General features: G+C 42.7%; 1 long non-coding RNA gene across 1 annotated transcript; it reads right to left on the bottom strand.

Moving 5' to 3' along the window:
• Window positions 1-1,046: 1,046 nt before the first annotated feature.
• Window positions 1,047-17,804, bottom strand: LOC138923727 (uncharacterized). Its single transcript, XR_011437774.1, has 2 exons — window positions 17,675-17,804; window positions 1,047-2,029 (listed from the first exon to the last, which is right to left on the bottom strand). It is a non-coding gene; the product is annotated as an uncharacterized lncRNA (long non-coding RNA).
• Between the last annotated feature and the right edge of the window lie 1,516 nt (window positions 17,805-19,320).

The raw sequence follows: 19,320 nt of genomic DNA, 5'->3' as shown, positions 1-19,320 counted from the left end.
TTATTTTTTTATCTAATTACGAAAATGATACGTGCTCATCGCAGACAATGTAGACTGCACAGGAAAGCACAAAGAAAAGGAAAAGGGCCTGCGACCAGGTAGCCCAAGGTAACAGTTGGGTGTGCTTCCGTGTTGTCCAGCTCTCTTGCTCTGACGACACGTGCCCGGGATCAAAATAGGAATCTTTTGTAGCCCGTTTTTCTCCATTTTTTTCCTGGCATTTAAACATTCTCTCGCCTCTTCCCTCTAATGAGTACATAGTACCCCACCACATGGCTGCTCCACAGTTGATTCAACCCACCGTCTCTGACCGAACTTTTAGGCTTGTTTTTCATTTTTAAATAAAATATTTTACATATTCAAAAGAATGAGTTGTATCTCATGCATAAGAAGTTGTAGCAGATGCCAGCTACAGTCTGCTCCCCTCCTGCTGGGCCCACCGCTCCCAGCACCACCGCCCGAGATGGGCCGGGTGGGCCGTGCTGGCAGAGGGATGAGGCACCAGGTGACTAGGGCCTGGCCCCACCACTCTGCTGGCCTAGAGGCTCCCGCTCCCCTTCCCTTTCCTGGAGCCTGGATGCAGAGGACCCGGTGGAGGATTCCCAGGCTGTGGAACATGCCAGAGCCTGGGTCCCTGGATGGCTGTGGAGCCGAAATCTCCTACAAACTCCCAGGACGGTGGCTCCCAAGAAAAATCAATCTTTATTGCAATGCCTCACAGTTTGTTAGCAGAACTGTGGATGATGCGGACAAAATATAATAATAACACGAACACATGTACTCCCCTCCCACTTAGGAAGCAGAACTGAGGCCCTTGTGAGTCTCTGACCCTTTCCATCCCTACTATCATCCTACATTTTGTTTACAATCCCCTCGCTTTATAATTTTACCACGTTTTTGTTTCATTTTTAACTTCATGTTAATATACTTCTCCAACTTGCTTTTTGCACAAGTTGTTGCTAATTTTTCTCTATTATAAATAATGTGCTAAGCATGCTTGTTATTAATCCCCATTTATTTCCTCAGAATAAAATCTTAGATTTAAATTGCTAGGTCAAAGCTTCTGTACATTTATTAGAGATTTTGACACATATTACCTTCAGAAAGATTATACTGATTTATTCCACCAGCCTTTGCCAACACTATATATATTAGTCCACATAATTTGAAGGGGGAACAAGATGCCTCATTTTTTGTTCGAGTTTGCATGATTTTATTACATGAACCCCTCACCAACTGTAGGAAACACCTTGAAGGGTGTGTGGTTGGCAAGACCATGGATGGCAAGAAAAGAAAAGGTTATGGAGAAAATATGAAATACTGTGTTAAATATATAGTTATGAAATATATGTGAAATATAGCACTGAATATATATGGCATTAAATATATAGATACAGAAAATATAGCATTAAATATATATTAAGAGTGGAGTAAGTACAAGTTTTCTAAGGTAGCCATTCACCCAAACACCTGTGGATACCAGCAGCAACTCTTCTCCTGAATGGCCTTCTTCAGTTCACTGAAAGGGGCAGCCTCTCCTCTGTTTTTTGAGGACACACAGATCCTACCTCTTCTTAAATTGTCTGAACCAGCCCCAGGCTCAGGCAACATCAGAATCCTCATCACAGTTCTTCAGTGAACATGTCTTACCCATCATGAGCTTTGGAGTCAAAGCATCTGTCACTTACTAACTTTGGGTGAGGTATTTTGCCACTCTAAGCACCAGCTTCCTCATCTGAACCACGGGGACAGGAACACCTCCATTGTTGCTTGGTTTCATCCAATCTCCATTCCCTTGCCTCTCTCTTCTATAGAAGCTGGACGAGCTGCACATCAAAGTCATTTTTCCCAGTCTCTGCAATAAAGCTGGTCCTATGATATAGTTGTAGCCAATGAAAGAAGTCTATTCTGGGGTCTCTGGGAAAGATTTCACTTTTCTCCCAAATCAAACTGGAGTTGCTGGCACTGCCACATGACAATTCATCCTGCTTTGATCATTGATGTGATCCCTGGAGCTGCAGCAGGTATCCTGTGACCAAGATGGAAAGGCCAAGATAATCACAGAAATACCAGCTTTCACATTGTTGAACTGCTAAACCAATGAAGCAATTCTAGGTTTCTTATTACCTGAAAAAATCAATTCCTGTTAATCATAGTTTCTGTTAGTAACCTACTTCTTGGGGTGGTTGTGAGGATTAAAGACTAAATATAGTGCCTAACACTGTTAAGCACTCAATAAAAGGTATTTTACAATTATTATTAATAGTGTTAGCAGTACCAACTGATCTCAGTTGCCACAAGGTATTTTCAACTCTAATATGAGTCTGGCCAGGAGTAACAAGATGTTTAATTTTTTTTAAAAATTTTTTGAGGAAGATTAGCCCTGAGCTAACATCTGCTGCCAATCCTCCTCTTTTTGCTGAGGAAGACTGGCCCTTAGCTAACATCCATGACCATCTTCCTCTACCTACCTACCTGCCTACCACAGCATGGCTTGTCAAACAGTGCCATGTCCACACCTGGGATCCGAACTGGCAAACCCTGGGCCTGCTAAAGCAGAACGTACGAACTTAACTGCCGTGCCACCAGGCCGGCCCCAAGAAGATGTTTATTGAAGGTCATTCTCTGCTTCCAACTACTGTCAGTGACCTTGGGCAAGTCTTGAACATCTGTGGGCCTCGGTTTCCTCAGCTGTTTATAAAACAGTGTCAAAGTTCCCTTTCAGCTCTAAAATTCACTGATTCTATTTTCTTTTCCCTAGAAATCTTTTCTATCACAGAATGTAGGATCCAGGTCGACAGGACTGGAGTGGGGGCTCAGGAGACAGTGATTTTTCTAGTTACATGTGCACAGTTTACAAGTCCCTCAGGGCACCCTGGAATTCCCAGCCAAGCCTCCTTGTGTGATGCAATATGAAGTACCAAATATCACCTAAGAAGTAGTCATGCCAAAAATGTTTAACCTGGATATAATTAAGCATCTAGAGCAGTTTAATCAGTATAATTTCCTGTGATGATGGAAATGTTCTATATTTGCACACTGTCCAGTACAGTAGCCACTAGCTACATGTGGCTATTTGGCACTTGAATTGAGGCCAATAAGATGGAGGAACTGGATTTCTAAATTTAAGTTAATCTTCATTAAACTAATTTAAATTCAAATATTCATATGTGGCTCATGGTTACCATGTTGGACAATGTAGCTCTAGCGTCTAGACCTAACTTCCAAGTTACAGGAAATGGAGATGGCAGGACAAGTTAAATGACACCATGGGGAAAGAATCAGACAAATCCATTGGGGGAGTTTGTAAGACAACAGTCCTAGAGTCCTCAGATAATCACCATCATTAAAAACAAAACAAAAAACAGGTGGTGGGGGGATTGTCCTAGGTTAGAAGAGATGAACAAAATATAAACCATGAAACTAGGTTGGATCCTGCCTAAAAAAAGAACAATACAGACTTAAAAGACATTTTTGGGTTAATTGGGGAACACTGAATATGCTTTGGATACAACATAATATTATGAAATCATTATTAGTTTTCTCAGTGTGGTATTGGTATTGTGATGATGTGGCAGGTTATTATTTTTAGAAGATGCATAATGAAGTATTATGGGTAAAGGATCATAATGTCTACAACTTACTTTTAAATGATGCAGCAGATGTGTGTGTGTGTGTGAAGAGAGAAAGAGAGGGAGAAACCCAAAGCAGATACAGAAAAATGTTTTTTTAAATGGCCTGTCATGCATGATACCTCTTTCAAGAGAAAAAGCAGAAACTGTACCTAATGAACTGGGTAGCTTACAAGGAGATTTCCAAGCAAAGTATTAAAGATGTCTGGCTTCTTGCTCTTTATAGTAAAATGTGTGAGATGAGAGAAGAGCTAAGGAGAGGACTAGTCAACATAAAGTGATCAGAGCTTGTTGGTTTTGAAAATTCTCAGACCCTCCAGACGGCAAATGATGCTAAAATTAAGAAATGGCTTCCAGGCAAAGATAAAACCTACGGTACTGTCAGGAAAATATGGTATAAAGACGAAGGCAAGAGTGTAGCTGTACAATCCATTGTTAAAGAGTTGTGTTAAAAGAAACTTCTGGGGTCATACCTCAGACAACTGTTCAGATAAACAAAAGAGCTCCTGAGAAGCTGAAAGACGCTGTGCCTCAGCAGCGTACTGGAAGCTGATGTTGTAATGGGACGAGCATTTAGGGGCCCTGGGGAGGGGGCAAGTGTACTTTTCAAGTGGAGGAATCACGTGAATCATATAAACCAGCCTCCAAAATGGGCCTCAGTGTTCTTCACCTCTTGATATTTGTGCTCTTGTCTAGTCCCTTCCATAACAAATACAATACTGTAAAAGTGATGGTGTGTGACTTCTGACGTCTGCCCGTGAAAGAATAGCCTTGGGCTCTCTTCAGTTCTTGCTGTGGGGAATCCACTTGTCATGTCATTTGGACTCTTAAGCAGCAATCTATGAAGCGGCCCACATGGACAGAGCACTGGGCTGGGTAGTGACCCCCCCAAATCATGTCCTTTCCAGACCCATAGGATGTGACTTTATTTAGAAATAAGGTAATTACAGATGTAATTAACTAAGATGAGGTCATTCTGGAGTAGGGTGGGCCCATAATCCAATATGACTGGTGTCCTTGTAAGAAGAAGAAAAGGGGCTCAGACACACACATAAGGGAGAACAGACGTGAAGACAGAGGCAGAGATTGGTAGAGTGCCAAGGATGATTGGCAACACCAGAAGCTAAGAGAAAGGCATGGAGCAGACCCTCCCCTAGAGCCTTCAGGGAGAGCATGGCCTTGCAGACACCTTGATTTCAGACTTCTAGCCTCTGGAACTGTGAGAGAACAAATGTGTTGTTTCAAGCCACCCAGATTGTGGAACTTTGTATGGCAACCCTAGGAAATTAATAGAGATAGGAAATGAGACCTCCTGCCAACAGGAGCACCAAATTGTCAGCCAAGTGGGTGTGTTGTCTTGGAAGTATTCCTCCAGCTCCAGGTGACATCTTGACTACAACCCCATGAGAAACCCTGAGCCAGAATTGCCCAGCCAAGTTGCTCTTGAATTTCTGTCCCACAGAAACAGAAATGTTTACTCGTATTTTAACCCACTAAATTTTGGGGGTAATTTGTTACACAGCAATAGATCACTAATACTGCAAGGAACTTGGAGGAAGTCCATACCTTTGAATGAATTAATAAATTCATTTATTTATTTTATAAATAATAGTGTGGCCTAGAGTTTTGATGATAATTTGGATGCTTGTCCTGAGTAATCAATTTAAATTAGAGATTATCAGACTGAAATAATGTCTGGTTTGGGAAAGCATCATGGCCTTAGGGTGGTTGTACTTCCATTCCACAGGACACTGAATCTGGAGCACTTTACACCTCTGAGCTTTCCCCTGAACACACTGCTTTTCTTCCAAGAGACACAGCTCTCCTTCTCTGCCCTATCTCATCCCTTCTTGCCTAATCACTACTCCTGTGTGTCAGAGTCTTGGTTTCCCACCATCCTTTCCAGACCATTGTATCCCCATGGTCCCAATCTCAATTGGATCCAAATTAGAGGAAATTTCAAAAAATACATAAGAACACAGATTAGAATAATGAACTCTTATGTAGCCAACACTAAACATCAACAATTATAAGTTCATAGTCAATCTTGTTTCATCTATCTATATTCCTTCTGGCCCTTCCCTGAATTAGAAGCAAGTCTCAGACATTTCATCCAGAAGTATTTCAGCATGTTGCATTATCACATTTAATTAAAAGCAACAATAATTTTTAAATATCTTTAAAGATCCAGTCAGTATTTACATTTCTCCTGTCTTGCAGTTTTTAAAAAACAATTTCTTTGTATCAGGATCCAAATAAGGTCATATTATGAAGTTTATCTCTTTGAATCTATAGGTTTGCCCTCCATTGCTTTTTTATCACTTTGTTTTCTTATTTTTTATTTTTATTTTTTCTGAAAGAAACTAGGTCATTTGTCTTACAGATATACCCACAGTCTGGAATTTGTTGATTTCATCTCCATGGTATTTGTATGTCTTGTAAACTGGTAGACAGATATAAAAGATTGATCAGATACAGGTTGTTTTTCTGTTTTGTTTTGAAAGTCTATTCAGGGATGCTGGTGTGTATTTCCATCAGAAGGTACCCAATGTTTACTGTCTCCAGATAGCCATGGATGATCACTGCCTAGACTCACTAATTAATTAGGGGGAAAGGCAGTCACATTTACATTCTATTGTTCCTTCAAATGTATCCTAGGTTGAAACACTGAGAAACATGCTTGTCCGAACAGGGTATAAAACAAGAATATAAAGCTCACATGAGTGATTTAATGCTTAGATTTTGAGCACATCTTTTGGCTGCTGCTTTGCTGTCTCTGTCCACTAAGCCTTAGATGTGCTATCACACTCTGCCTATTCGAATGGCTTATCTTCCTCCATTACCGTCGCTATTCAGCAAGAATGGAAATTAGTTCCATTTTTATTCTTGACCTTGAAATGTCTGATGCTACTTCCATAAATCTGGATCTGGTTGAAAACTGCCCTGGAACTCAGTAGCTGTATGACCTTGAACTGCCTCATAGGTAGTAAAATGTGGCTAAGCAGCTCCGCACAGGCTATTGGAAGGACTGAATGGGATAACTGAATGCGATGATGCTGTCAAATGCTTCACACAGTGCCCAGCTCAATAAATGATCTATATTATTACTATACATTAGAAACGAAATGCACTCAAGCGATTAAACCTGTTAAAATTATGAGAAACGAGAATAAAGAACATGAAGAAGCCCTGTTGCTATATCCCTTGAGTAGGCCATTGGGAACATTACCAATGACTCAATATGTGCTAATTTTAAATTAAATGCCACATCTAAGAAGAGCTGGCCGTATGTTGGGTGTGTGCTCGCTGAAGCTGCAGCATCTAAGTCGGAGGAGCAAGCAGCTCCCTGAAGGAAGGGCTCCCTCTGATTCCTGGAACAGGGAAGCAGTGCTGAACTGCAAAAAAGAACCCATAAAAGCTGGTTTACCTGGGGGGTTGGGGCTGACCCACTGCTGCCTGAGCAAGCACCAGCTACAGAAGCAACCAGTTCCATTATTACAAACTTTTTTCTTTAGAAATCATCTGATGTCAGTTACTTAATCCCTAGTTTAACAGCAAAGGTGACATTTATTTTGTGAACATTTGTACTGCTAGGTACTTTGCTTGGATTATTTTATTTAATCCTCCCAGCAGCCCTAAAGGGCAGTACTGAGGATGGCAAAGCCCAGATTGGAACCGGAGTGTGTGATGTCAGAGCCCATGCTTGTCAGTCTCCAGAAACACAGACGAGTTACTGAGAACACTACAGCTTCTTCTACCCAAGGCCTTCTCTCTGGATGTGGAACGCAGGTATTTCAGGCATCAGCTCATGCCTGTAACAAGGCTTCATTCTCTTCAAGCTGGGGGAGGCTGGGAGAGGAAGGGAGGGTGGCTTTATCGTGCAGCTGGACTGCAGGCCATTGCAGCCCCTTCCCTCTCTCCTCCCTCCTCCCCAAGCCACCTCACTTCTGCTCTTGTTGACTTCCAAGGTCTGTTCTTCCAGAAACAGCTATTTCTGATGGTAAAGCAATTGAGAAATTATGGTGTTTTGTAAACACAGAATAAGTGTTATGAAGAATAATCATTTATGAATTTTTCCATTTAACAAAAATAAACAGGCTTTCCATATTGGAAAACATCACAAAATCAAGATGTTAGCAAGATAATTCAATGTTAGAAAGTTTCGAAAACCAGAGAAGTCTAGGGGTGTTCACAGTGACAAACAGCACCCACTCCTCACTCAGCCCTGTTCAGCACACAACAGTGATGCTCATAACCGAGTAGAGGGGTGCTTCAATTCGGCTCCTATGGGATGATTTCGACATCTGGGAAGTACTTGGTACAGCTTAGTGAGAAGTATAGGAAAATTGCAGAGGTGAAAAATCCCCGTGGGCTCAAAAATAACCGGCTGTTCCTGGCCTTTCAAACCCAGCCAGGAGCCCAGGCTGAGGGCAACTGGACTCCCCCCAAGGTCTGCTGGAATGCAGCCGTGCCGCTAGGTGTATGCCTACAAAAAGCATGGAATCCAGAGAGGAGGAAGCAGTCACACATTTTGAGGAAGCCAAAACGCAGATGAAAGGTGACCAGTGACTGAGCAGAGGGAGTTGGGTAGGAGGAAGATGGAGGAAGGGAGCACTGAGCCCACAGTACAGAGAGCAAAAGCCAGCCTGGCAGTGACCTAGCCCCCACCCCAGCCCCACCTGTGAGTTGGGCTGTGAGTTGGGCAGCACCCAGGGCTTCCGGGTGGCAGTGAGGAGGCTAGGTCCACCTCGGATTAGACACCAGTTGGTTCTCCAGATGCCTCCCCCACCTACCCAGGAGCATCGCAGCACCCTTCCCCTAGAGTTCTGGTCCTGGGCCCAGAGGACACTGGATCTAGCTGGAGGTCAGAGTGCCATCTAGTGAAGGTGCCTACCCAGCTCACTTCCCTCACTCCCTCCTGCCACCTGCAGGCAGGACACTGGAGGTTGGCTCAACAGGGACTGACGGGCCCTAGAAACTGACCCTGGTGGTTCCCTAACTGAAAGATCCAGCCAGACCTTACCACGTGGACCAGAATTTCCAATCAGCTTCAGTCCCCCTGACAATTCTGTGCAGCCTTCTGCAGCACATAACTGGTGGACCCTCTAATATAAAGATAAAATATAAAGCCAACCAACAGGAAAAAGCAACTCAGATAAACTAACAAGCAAGCTGAACACGGCTGGAAAAAAACACTCAACCCACTAAGTGGTTTCACCTATGTTCCTGACCATGTGGCCCTTGATGCTGTAATGCCAACTTCCAGGCACCCTGCATCCAGACCAGCCATTCTGGAGTGACCAGAGGAACCAGGAGAACCAAGAGTATGTTTTCCTCAAGTGTGGGGTTCCCAGACAGCAGCATCAGGATCACCCTGGGACTTGTTAGAAAACAAATTCTCTGGCCCCACCCCAGACCTACTGCATCAGACACGAGCCCAGCAATGTGTGTTTCAACAAATCCTCCAAGTGACTTCTGAGCATGCTGAAGCTGGAGAACCACTCGTTCGTTCTCCCATTCTCCTGTGCAATAGTCATACTTTCTCCTCTCTTCAAAACCAAAATCCAAAATCTTTACTCAGTAGATGCTGCTTCGCTTCCTACTGCACTGAAAAAATTAAAGAAATCACAAAAGAACTTCCAAACTACCCACGCACCAGCATCTGGGCCCATCTGCTAACCAAAGTTGAATATCCAAGCCCCTCTCAGTGGCTGATCCTCCGCTCAGGTGCTAACTCCCATCTCCTCCGCCTACTTAAAGACATCACTTGCACTTCTCCCTTTCTGTTCTACATCATTTTTTTAACTACTTATTGGATCACATCCATCAACTTACAAAAACATGCTGTTATTTTTCTGAACTTAAAACTTTTTTCTTGGGCCAGTCCCATGGCCGAATGGTTAAGTTTGTGTGCTCCGCTTTGGTGGCCTAGGATTTCACCAGTTCAGATCCTGGGCGTGGACATGGCACCGCTCATCAGGCCCTGCTGAGGCAGCATCCCACATAGCACAACCAGAACGACCTACAACTAGAATATACAACTATGTACTGGGGGGCTTCGGGGAGAAAGAAAAGAAAAAGAAAAAAAAAAAAAATAAGACTGGCAACAGATGTTAGCTCAGGGGCCAATCTTTAAAAAAAACAACTTTTTTCTTGATCCTATTTCTCTTACCATCTATGGCCCCATTTCTTTCCTCTCTTTTGTAACAAAACCCCTTTAAACTGTTTATTCTGCTGACAAATTCGCCAATGACCTCCAGGCTGCGGAATCTAAATGTCAGTTCTGTGTCTTTCTCTGCTTATCAGAAGTAACAGTCTATCACTTCCTTCTCCACACACACACACACACACACACACTTTCCTCACTGGCTTCCAGGGAAACATATCCCCACCCCAGTGACTGCTTCTTCTCATTCTCCTGTGCTGGTTCTTCTCTTCCCTCATTTCTCAATGCTGGCATGGCCAAGGCTCTGTCTTTGACCCCCTCCCTGTCCTCTTGACTCTCAGTTCCTTGGGGAGCTCATCTGGTCTCCTGGCTTTAAATAACAATATGCAAATAACTCCAAATGACAGCTCCATCCCAGATTTCTTCCTAAACTCCAGACTTCCCATGTCTAACAGTCATCTCAAACTCAATATGCTTAAAACTGGGCCCTGATCTTCCTGCCTGACCTCTTCTACATTTCAGCTTCCAGCAACTCCCCCTTCTGGTTGCTCGGGCCAAACACTTCGGAGTTGTCTTCATCTACTCTTTTGTACTCTATACCTACTTGTCAGGAAATCTTCTGGCCCTAGCTTCAGGATACATCTAGACCTGACCACTTCTCACCAATTCCACTCCTAACTAACTAGAACAGGTGAGCCACCACCACCATTTCTTTCGTGGGCTAGTCTTCTGGTTTCCTTGCTTCTACGCTGCATACTCCGAGAATGATCCCTTTGAAACATAAATCAGGTAGTGTCCTTCCTTTGCTCAAAAGTCTCCAGTGGCTCTCTACTTCACCCAGAGGAAAAGCCAAATTCCCAAGAACGGCCTTCCACCCCCATGTGATTTCTCTGGAGGCCTGGTCTTCCTCTGTCCACCACTCTCCTCCTCGTGCACTTCATTCCAACCAGGCTTCCCACTTTTCCTTGAACATGAGTGGCATGCTCCCACCTGAGGGCTGTGTGCACTGGCATGCCTTCTGTGTGGGTGCTCTTTCCAAATATATTCGTCCAGCCAACACCCTTTACTTTTCTTCAAGTCTTGGCTCAAACGTCACTGTCTCTCATCTTACTCTGATCATCCTGTTTAAAACTGTAACCTACGTTCTCTTCACCAATGTCAATCCCTCTTATTCTGCTTTACTGAATCTTTTTTCCATATTATTCACTACCTTATCATTTTTTTTTTTTCCTGAGGAAGATTTGCCCTGAGCTAACATCTGTTGCCAATCTTCTTCTATTTTGTATGTGGGCTGCTGCCATAGCATGGCCACGAATACACGAGTGGGTAGGTCTGTGCCCAGGAACCAAACCTGCACTGCTGAAGCAGAGCACACTGAACTTAACCACTAAGCCACCAGGGCTGGCCCTTCATGACCTTATAACATATGAAAAAATTTGCTTATGTTTATTGTTTGTCACTCCCTGTTGTACTGCAAACTCCACAAGGTAAGGATCTTTGTTCAGTGATGGATTCCAAGCACCTAGAGTAGTGTCTGGTGTTGAGTAAGCACTTCATGACTATTTGTTGAATAAATTAACATCCTCAGAGAGATAAGATATTGCAACCAAGAAATAAGACGAGGATATATTTAAAAGATACCCTAAGGACAAGAAAAACTCGTGGAAATAAAGAAATGAAACAGTTAACAGAAGGCTTCAAAAATAAAGTTGAAATCTCTTGGAAAGTAAAGCAAAATGACAAAAGGTGTGAAGTACAAGAAAAAATTAGAGACCATATTAGGAGATTTAACTTCCAAATAATAGCTGTTCAAGAAAAAGACAAGGACATCAGAGGGGAAAAAACATTAATAATTCAACAAAATTTCAACTGGGATGCTGAGAGTGATGTCAGCAACATGGTGGAGTGAGTTGTTCCCTTCGTCCCTCCCCCTTTTGAACTACAACTAAATGGACATTCACTGACTGGAGGAAGCCCACACAGCACAACAGGATGCCTGAGAGACACATGCAGCTATATATCTGAGGGTGGATGGACTGGCCCCCCGGGAAGTAGCAGAGATAGGTGAGCACACCCTGCTCTCTCCTAGTAGCCCTGTGCACACACACAAACGTGTTCCAACCTGGTGCAAGCGCCCAGAAAGTGGGAACATGCACTGGAGTGACCGTAGGAGGAGGCAGCGGTAACCCGTAGCCCACGCTCACATTTGCTCTCCCAGTGGGGAAGGGGAGCCCACCACACCCCTGTGCTGCCAAGGAGCAGCCATAGCTTGGGTCCCAGTGAGGAAGCCCTGCCACCAAGTACAGCAGCCCCATGGACTGCAGACTGTAAGCAGAGACCCCAGCAGATCTACATGCTGGGGCAAATACTTCCCAGGCATGCACACAAGAATTCATAGTGCTGCTGAGCCCCCAAAGAGGGAACACGTCCTGGACAGCTGCAGGAACAGGCATGGTAGCTTTGAGCCCACTCAGGTTCACTTTCCTGGAGGGGAAAGCCAAGAATACTTTATCCAGTGAAACTCTCCTTCAGATATGACGGAGAAATAAAAGCTTTCCCAGATAAACAAAAGCTGAGGGAGTTCATTGCCACTAGACCTCTCCTACAATAAATAATTAAAGATGCCCTCACACTGGCAACAAAAAGGCAAAGGTCTACAAATCTCTGAGGAAGGAGATAAATAGACAGACCTGATCAGAAACCTGCAGCTCTCTACCAGAACAGGAAGTCAAAAGCTCAATTACAACTTAAAAGAGAAAGGGAAAGAAAGCATCAAAAGTAATGATAACCACTTCAACTTAGCCACAAACTCACAAAATTAAAAACAGAACAATTTGTAACAGCAATTACTCATAAGGGGAGAGGAAAGGGAAGGAACCCCCTTAGGATAATGGAGATAAGCAGCTATAAGAAAATGGACTATCTCATCTCCAATATCTTTCATACAATCCTCACAATAACCACCAAACAAAAAATCAGAGCAGAGCCACAATTCACAAAAAGAGAGAAAACTGAGAAATCCCCCTCAGAAAACCACCAAAATGAAATGGTAGTCAGAAATACAAAGGAAGAGAAACAGTGGAAATATAGAGCAACTAGAAAACAAAAGACAAAATGGCAGCATTATGCCTTCATATAACAATAATCACTCTAAATGTAAATGGATTGAATTCTCCAATCAAAAGACAGAGTAACTGGATGGATTAAAAAACAAGACTCAACCACATGCTACCTCTAGGAAACGCACCTCAGCTCCAAAGACAAACACAGGCTCAGAGTAAAGGGATGGAAGACAGTACTCCAAGCTAATGGCCAACAAAATAAAGCAGGTGTTGCCATACGAATGTTTATCAGATAAAGCAGACTTCAAGTTACAAAAGACAATGAGAGACAAAGAGGGGAAGTATATGATAAAAGGGACATTCCACCAAGAGTACATAACACTTATAAATATATATGCACCTAACACCAGGGCACAAAAGTACACAAAGCAATTATTAACAAACCTAAAGGGAGAAATTAGGAACACAATAATAGTAGGGGACCTCAACACCCCACTACTTCAATGGACGGATCATCCAGACAAAAAGTCAACAAGGACATAGCAGATTTAAATGAAACACTTGACCAGAGGGACTTAATAGGTCTATAGAGAGCATTCCATCCAAAAACAGCAGAATATACATTCTTCTCAAGTGCCCATGGAACATTCTCAAAGATAGACCATATGTTGGGAAACAAGGCAAGCTTCAATAAATTTAAGATTGAAATAATCCCAACCCTCTCTTCTGACCACAATGCTATGAAGCTAGAAATCAACCAAGAACAAAACTGGGAAAGTCAGAAATATGTGGAGACTAAACACCATGTATTGAACAACCACTGGATCACTGAAGAAATCAAAGGGGAAATTGTAAAATACCTGGAGACAAACGAAAATGAAAATACAACATACCAACTCTTAGGGGATGCAGCCAAAGCAGTCATAAGAGGGAAATTCACAGCCATACAGGCCCACCCCAACAAGCAAGAAAAATCTCAAATAAGCAATCTTAAAATGCACCTAACAGAGCTAGAAAAAGAAGAGCAGACAAAGCCCAAAGTCAGCAGAAGGAGAGAAATAATAAAAGTCAGAGCAGAAATAAATGAAATAGAGACTAAAACAAGAGTAGAAGAGATTAGTGAAACTAAGAGTTGGTTCTTTGAGAGAGAAACAAAATTGACAAACCCTTAGCTAGAGTCACCAAGAAAAAAAGAGAGAATGCTCAAATAAATAAAATTAGAAATGAAAGAAGAGAAATTACAACAGATACTGCAGAAATACAAACGATTATAAGAGAATACTAGAAGGACTATAGGCACACAAATTCGATAACCTAGAAGAAATGGATGAATTCTTGGACTCATACAACCTCCCCAAACTGAATCTGAATAGACCAATCACAAGTACAGAGACTGAAACAGTAATCAAAAACCTCCCCCAAAACCCAAAAGTCCAGCACCAGATGGTTTCTCTGGAGAATTCTATCAAACATTCAAAGAAGATTTAGTACCTATCTTTCTCAAACTATGCCAAAAAATTGAAGAAGATGGAATGCTTCCTAACAGGTTTTATGAGGCCAACATTACCCTAATCCCAAAACCAGACAAGGACAACACGAAGAAGGAAAACTACAGACCAATATTACTGATGAATTTAGATGCAAAAGCCCTCAACAAAATGTTGGCAAACTGAATACAGCAATACATGAAAAGAACTGTACACCATGATCAAGTGGAATTTATTCCAGGGATGCAGGGATAGTTCAACATCTGCAAATCAATCAATGTGATACACCACACTAACAAAATGAGGAATAAGAGTAACATGATCATCTCAGTAGATGCACAGAAAGCATTTGACAAGATCCAACATCCATTTACAATAAAAACTCTCAATAAAATGGGTATTGAAGGAAAGTACCTCAACATAATAAAGGCCATATATGACAAACCCACAGCCAACATCATGCTTAATGGAGAAAAACTGAAAGCCATCCCTCTGAGAACAGGAACAAGACAAGGGTGCCACTCTTGCCACTCCTATTCAACATAGTACTGGAGGTATTGTCCAGAGCAATTAGGCAAGAAAAATAAATAAAAGGAATCCAAATTGGAAAGGAAGAAGTGAAACTTCCACTATTTGCAGATGATGTAATTCTATATATAGAAAACCCTAAAGAAAACTATTAGAAATAATCAACAACTACAGCAAAGTTGCAGGGTACAAAATCAATTTAAAAAATCAGCTGCATTCCTATACACTAACAATGAACTAGCAGAAAAAGAAATCAAGAATACAATCCCATCTACAATCGCAACAAAAAGAATAAAATATCTAGGAACAAACTTAACCAAAGAGGTGAAAGACGTTTACACTGAAAACTATAAGACATTATTGAAGAAACTGAAGAAGACATAAAGAAATGGAAAGGTATTTCATGTTCATGGGTCAGAAGAATAAATATAAATAAAATATCCATATTACCTAAAGCAATCTACAGATTCAACGCAATCCCAATCAAAATCCCAATGACATTCTTCATAGAAATAGAACAAAGAATCCAAAAATTAATACGGAACAACAAAAGACCCCAAATAGCCAAAGTAATCCTGAGCAAAAAGAACAAGGCTGGAGGCATCATAATCCCTGACTTCAAAACATACTACAAGGCTATAGTATTCAAAACAGCATGGTACTGGCACAGAAAGAGATCAATGGATCAGAATTGAAAGCCCAGAAACAAAACCAAACATCTATGGACAGTTAATCTGTGACAAAGGAGCCAAGAACATACAATGGACAAAGGAAAGTCTCTTCAATAAATGGTGTTGGGAAAAACTGGACAGTTACATGCAAAAGAATGAAAGCAGACCATTATCTTGCATGATACACAAAAATTTACTCAAAATGGATTAAAGATTTGAATGTAAGAACTGAAACCATAAAAATCCTAGAAGAAAATACAGGCAGAATACTCTTTGACATTGGTCTTAGCCACATCTTTTCGAATACCCTGTCTACTCGGTAAGAGAAACAAAAGAAAAAGTTAACAAATGGGACTACATCAGACTAAAAAGCTTCTGCAACAGCCAAGACATGGAAACAACCCATGTGCCCATTGACCAATGATTGGATAAAGAAGATGTGGTATATATATACAATGGTATAGTACTCTGCCATAAAAAAAGACAAAATCATCCCATTTGCAACAACATGGATGGACCTGGAGGGTATTACGCTAAACAAAATAAGCCAGTCTGAGAAAGACAAACACAATTTGATTTCACTCATAAGTGGAATATAAACAAACAGATGGACAAAGAAAATAGTTCAGTGGTTACCAGGGGAAGTGGGGTAAGGGTGTGGGTACAGGGGCTGAAAAGGAGCACTTATGTGGGGACAGTCAAGAAATAATGTACAACTGAAATTTCAGAGTGATGTAAACTATTATGACCTCAACAAAAAAACAATAATTCAAGAAAATGTCCTAGAATTGAAAGACACGAGTTTCCAGATTGGAAGACAACCCAAGCCTAGGCCCATTATCATAACAAACAAACAAAAATCCTACAACTCGCAAAGCAATCATATACAAAACACAAGACCACGCACAAAGAAACAGGAATCACAACGGCTATGATATTCTGAGAGGCAACACTGGAAGCTAGAAGACAGTACAATGATGCCTTGAAATTTCAGTAGGAAAGTGATTTCCAGTCTAGAGTTCTATAAACCATCTATGAGTTCAGTGTCAGGGCAGAACAAAGACATTTTTCAGCACACAAGGTCTCAGAACATTTAGCTCAGCTGCAGAGAGGGAGCATGGCCCTCCTTCCTGCTACTGGAGAGCCTTGGGGGGCTTCTTGGGGGACCCAGCAGAGCAGGACGGTCCTTGTTTATTGTCCCCTTTTTAGTTCCCAGCAGCTGAGCATAGAGTGTTTGACAACTTCCTATGGCCTCCATGAGGAAACGGTCTGAAAGGCAGGTCAGCCCCATCAGTTTTCGGAACTGCTGGGAATGTTTAGGATTATGGGTGGATGTGTGATTATGCTGCTGGGTACGCGTTTTATTCTCCTATGGACAATACTTTAAAGAGTGGGGTGCTCCCTACTGACATGAGACCAGCACTGCATCTGGTGGATGATCCTGTGAAAACCACAAGAGTCTACGGATGGTACAGAATCAGGAAGATCTCCTTGGGGCACTAAACCAAGAACAGGCCAGAAGAAAGGAGAACCCAATCTCTCTGAACATTTAGGTTTCAGAGGCTTGTAATTGAGGCTTGGTTCCTCTTTGCTGCTGCAACATCTTTTCCCCTTGAAGGACCTTGGGACAGCGAGAAGTGCGTGCATCCCATGCACATGCATGCATGCACACACATACAGCTGGCTGAAAGTTCCGGGCTACCAGGCAGAGGAGGGATACCGGAAGGTGGTGACAGCTTGGACAGATCTGGGTTTTCATTCTACTACTTAGGAGAGTGAGCCTGTTTCCTCACATAAAAGCACTATACCAAAACCTTCACCTCTCCCATTACAGAGCACTTACATGTGCTAGATACTTTCCCCATTTGTTGTTTCACTTTAATCCTTCCATCAACCAAATAAGATTTTCCTGATTTTATAGGAAAAAACTGGAGGCTTAGGAAATTGCTTGACAAGTACACACAAGAGGTTGCACTCAGAGGTAAACCAGTCCCTGCCCTTAATCTCCACTACACATGCTCTGTGATGACAGGGACCAGCCTCATGCTCATGCCAGAGGACGTTACACTGCAAGGCTGGGCTGATCACCTGTGATCATTACCCAGAAGATGCACACCGCATTCTTCACCTGGGAGGCTTGCTGCCCCGACTGCACTGCAGAGGGACTGTCTGAAGTTCTGCCAAGGAAGGGCCTCCCCTTCATCTGAGCTTGAGGCTGCTCCCCACCAGCAGGTGTTCATCAAGCTGGACTGTGAGCTGCAAGAGGACAGGATCCATGACTGTAAGTTTATCATTTCACTGTCAGCACTTAGCACAATGCCTGGAGCGCTGTAGGTGAATAAACACTTGTTGAATGAAGAAATCAAGCCTCCCATCTCCAAGTGGGAGAGGAAAATGGGGGCACTGGTATTTGTGAAGCAGACTGGACCTCATTATGGCTCCCGTCATCTGGGATCACTGGTGCTTCTAGGGATCTAACTCCAGGGAGCTGGAGTCTTGGTAAAAAAGGGACTTGAAGGAACCTGCAACCTTGCTCTGATCAGGAGGGGCAACGATGTAACATAGTCTTCCAGGGCCACCGGCCAGTTCAATAGAAGGCTAATAGCATCGGGGTGACAGTCATGGCAGAATTGACATTTGGCTCTCCTCAAGGCAATGTGATGTAGAGAAACTGAGACCTGCAGGTGGCATCCTCCACCATAGTAGGGATCTTCCTAAATGAGTGAGGTGCCTCCTGATTCCAGATACCCTCGCCATGCCCATCTGCCACAGCATCCCTGCTCCTTGTTTTGAGGCCCAGCTTGCCAAAATCCATTCTTTACCCCAGGAATCTGACACTTGTTACCCTTTTTGGGTCACAGACTACTTGGAAGCTCTGATGAAAACTAGGAACCCTCTCCAGATAAATATTCATACACATATGCACATAAAACTTTTCACACAATTTAGCGGGTTCATAGACTCCTGAAGATCACCCATGGCCCCATCCCCACTACACACCCAGCCTCGTGCCAGACTTGAGGCCCATGAAAGGAAAGACCTCTCAAAGCTGCAGCAAAGAGTCTGGAATGGAGGAAGGAAAGTCTGTAAAAATGTTTAGGGAACATGGACTTTCAATTTGGATCGCTGCTTTTGTGAATTCAGCAAATGAAGTAACAGATGTGAAACTGCCTTACAAAGTTGAAAGCAATTGCACAATTGCAATGAATAAGGTTAGAGGATCCCTCTTAGCCACAAAGGTGGTTGGGTAGCACAGGTGACAAGGACAGAGGAAGAAGCCTTCATGAGTCCCTGCTCCTCCATTTCCCAGTCTCATGCTCCTTATCAAGTCACAGGGCCTCTCCCAGGTTTCACTTTTCTACCTTGTGTATCCAGAATGGAAGGGAAGAGGTACTGCATGAAGGGTAGAAGTATGACCATGGGCTTCTGGACTGTCCCTCATTCTAGCTGTGACCGTAGGCAAGGCCATCAGTTTTTTCATTTGTAAAACAGTGATAATAACAGTGCCCACCTCCAGCAGTGCTGTCATCACTAAGGACGACAGTGAGTGTGAAGGCCTGTCACACAATGCAAGCTCAATTACCCAGGTTTCAGGTTGGAATTAAAAGAGAATGCATGTGTAGGGACCTAAAGCTATCATTCTAATGAATTACTTATTACATCATAACATGAGCAATGGCAATATTTTTAAGTGAAGAATGAAATCTTCGGAACAGTGACTAATACTCCTAACCAACGTCACTCTCAAAGGCAGAGAAGTGAGAACAAATGAAC

The sequence above is a fragment of the Equus caballus genome, chromosome 4, assembly GCF_041296265.1.
Source record: "Equus caballus isolate H_3958 breed thoroughbred chromosome 4, TB-T2T, whole genome shotgun sequence".
Classification (NCBI taxonomy): Eukaryota; Metazoa; Chordata; class Mammalia; order Perissodactyla; family Equidae; genus Equus; species Equus caballus.
Note: the sequence above shows the minus strand (reverse complement) of the source record. Positions and strands in the feature narration are given on the sequence as shown.